This window comes from Myotis lucifugus, unplaced genomic scaffold (genome assembly GCF_000147115.1).
Source record: "Myotis lucifugus unplaced genomic scaffold, Myoluc2.0 scaffold_37, whole genome shotgun sequence".
Lineage (NCBI taxonomy): Eukaryota > Metazoa > Chordata > Mammalia > Chiroptera > Vespertilionidae > Myotis > Myotis lucifugus.
Window position 1 is genome coordinate 5,937,308 of NW_005871085.1, and position 3,604 is coordinate 5,940,911.

Here is a 3,604-nt window from a genome sequence, read left to right on the forward strand (position 1 = left end):
AACCATACCTCTGCTACGCTTCCCATTGGCTAATCAGGGCAATATGCAAAGTAACTGCCAACCAAGATGGCGGCGGGCAGCCAGGCAGCTGAAGTGAACAGGAGGCTTGCTTGCTTCAGTGATGGAGGAAGCCAAGGTTCCCCGCCTGCCTGCCGCGGCCCAGCTCTAAGCTGCACTCTACGCAACAATGTTGCAATTATAGAAGCTAAACAAACCCAGAAACCTGCTTTCAGGCAGCCGGCCTCGGAGCTGGAGCCGCAACAAAGTTTCAATTACAGAAGGTAAATAAATCCCAGAATAAAAAAAGAAAAAGAAAAAAAGGAGAGACTGGGAGCTTCAGTTGCAGGCTTGGCCTGCCTGAAAACAGCCATCAGCCCCTCATCCAGACTGGCCAGGCACCCCAGTGGGGACCCCCACCCTGAAGGGGGTGCAGGCAGCCTGAAAACAGCCCTCAGCCCCTCATCCAGGCTGGCCAGGCACCCCAGTGGGGACCCCCACCCTGAAGGGGGTGCGGGTAGCCTGAAAACAGCCATCAGCCCCTCATCCAGGCTGGCCAGGCACGCCAGTGGGGACCCCCACCCTGAAGGGGATGTGACCAGCTGCAAACAGCCATCAGCCCCTCACCCAGGCTGGCCAGGCACCCAAGTGGGACCCCCACCCTGATCCGGGACACCCTTCAGGGCAAACCAGCCGGCCCTCACCCGTGCACCAGGCCTCTATCCTATATAGTAAAAGGGTAATATGCAAACTGACCCTAACAGCAGAAAGACTGGGAATGACTGGTCACTATGACACACACTGACCACCAGGGGACAGACGCTCAATGCAGGAGCTGCCCTCTGGTGGTTAGTGAGCTCCCACATGGAGGAGCTCTGCTCAGCCACAAGCCAGGCTAATGGCTGCCAGTACAGCGGTGGTGGTGGGAGCCTCTTCTGCCTCCTCAGCAGCGCTAAGGATATCTGACTGCAGCTTAGGTCTGCTCCCTGCTGGCAAGTGGACATCCCCCGAGGGCTGCCGGGCTGCCAGAGGGATGTCTGATTGCCAGCTTAGGCCCAATCCCCTGGGGAGCAGGCCTCAGCCAGCAGATGGTCATCCCCCGAGGGGTCCCAGACTGTGAGAGAGCACAGGCCGGGCTGAGGAACCCCCCCCGCCCCCCGCCTAGTGCACAAATTTTTGTGCACCAGGCCTCTAGTATATAATAAAACCCTAATATGCAAATTGACCTAATGGCCAAATGACTGATTGCTATGATGTGCATTGACCACCAGGGGGCAGACGCTTAATGCAGGAGCTGCCCCCTGGCGATCAGTGCACTCCCACAGGGGGAGCACCGCTCAGCCAGAAGCTAGGCTCACTGGCGGGAGCCTCTCCCACCTCTGCTACAGGCGGGCAATAAGGAGTGAGGGGTCCCAGACTGAGGGAGGGTGTAGGCCGGGCTGAGGGACCCCCCCCCCCAGTGCATGAAATTTTGTGCACCAGGCCTCCAGTGAATGCATAATTAAGTGGAACAACAAATCAAGGTTTCTCTCTACTTTCCTCTCTCAAAAAATCAATAAGTTAAAAAAATTTTTTTGTAAAAACTTTCATAAGTAATGTAAGTACCCACATGAAAAAGCCTGCTGAATCTCAGAAATAAAATGCCAAAGCCACAATTACAAAATGATTAAAAGGTCCCCTGAGAGTACTAGTCTGTTTTCCACCTCTGTTGGGTCTATAAATACAAGAGGAAGATTTTGAAACTAGGTAAAGAAATTACAAATACATACACATATTTCCATAAGTTAATCATTCAGAAACTGCACACTTGTCAGAGGGAAAGTCACAAAATAATGTGATTAAATTGTGACACTAAGTATTTCATATCCAACTATAAACCTATATTTACACTGTTTTGAGAGATATTTCATTACTAACTTAAAAGAGAAACCACTACTTTCAATATTCAGTGGTTCTCAACCTTCCTAATGCCGCGACCCTTTAACACAGTTCCTCATGTTGTGGTATCCCCAACCATAAAATTATTTTCATTGCTACTTCATAACTGTAATTTTGCTACTGTTATGAATCATAATGCAAATATCTGATATGCAGGATGTATTTCCATTGTTCGAGACCCACAGGTTGAGAATCGCTGTAATAGATACTTAATTGTGAATCTTTCCTGTACCCATGTTAGAATATAAGCTTACTAAGGGCATAGATACTCACTTTCAAATCTACCTCAGTGAAGTGACACTCAATAAATATTAGATTTTCATTGGAGGTAATTTGTAGTGTAAAGTATACTCTCTAAACTTAATCAAGACTAAACACCTCTGTGCTGCCACTTCTGGTTTACACAATAAGCAGACTACACATGTACTTCAGGTCACCAGCAATGCCAGAGTAAAAAGACAAAAATACCTTCTTAAAGGATTTAATCTTTCAGCAAAAGCATGGAAGTAGTCATCAAGCAAAAGCATGGAAGTAGTCATCAAGGAGGAAAGCAGAACTTTGTTGGACTTCTTTATACTTATTTTTTGTTTTGTATTATTTTTATTTTATTTACATAGGAGGTGAGTCCCTCCAAAAATCTTAATCCAGCTCTACTATATGCATCTTAAACTGTCTTAAATTTTATTTACTGCTATTCAGCAAAAGTATTTTATTTCATGAAAATTATAACACATGTGTACCTATGTTATGAGTTACATAAGTACAGTTTAACATTCTTCCTCATTACAGTATCTTCTCTTAGCAAGAACCCATAATAATGCTAGAAAGCAATTCTCATAAATTGGGTTAATGCCAGTTTTCTCTTATCAGCCAACAGTGCTACTATATCATCACACCCTCCAGCTGTACTAACATATTACACAGTAAGTTCTGAGAATAATCACAAGTAAATTGTATTGTTTATGGTATTTACTGGTAAAAATGGAATACTAAATGTTCTATTTGAAGTGTCTAAATATGTGCAAGAAAAGAGTTAATTTCTTGTGTAGTTCACGCTTGATTCACATTTGAAGTTGAGTCACCTAAGAAAAGAGCTCTGGTTATTTTTTTTTTCTCTCAACAATTCAGTTAAAGAAAATACTGCCAGATTCTTCCCAGTTTACACGACACCCCCCCCCCCCCAGCCAGTCTATTGCTAGATAATTATCCAGATGTTTCTGGTGTTTTTGTTGCTAATATTCCCAGTATACTTCAAGGAGCTGGGTACAGATGTTACTTGAAGATATACTTGCTAGAGGCTGGTGCCAATTACACCACTTGTCATTTTTTGCTTTGTTTCATTTTGACCACTGGGTGCATCATGGAACCGGGTTGGGTATTTTTAAGAACAAAAAAATATAGAAAGCTGTAGTTAATTAACCTGACACGGCTAAAAGAGGAAGTTTAAAAGCACAGAGAGAACTGGTGTCTCGGATGTTTGAAATAAACAATTTACATTTAAACACTCTTCCCCCCCCCTGCCCTCCCCCCCCCAAAAAAAAACAAGCCCCCATCTCTGTTGTCTAAGAGAGAAATTCGGGAATTAAGATAAGAAAATGGCCTTGGGAAAATTCTTCCCCGGGAATTAAGATTCGCTTTAAAGTTCAATGCTTTTCTCACCTGCCCTTAA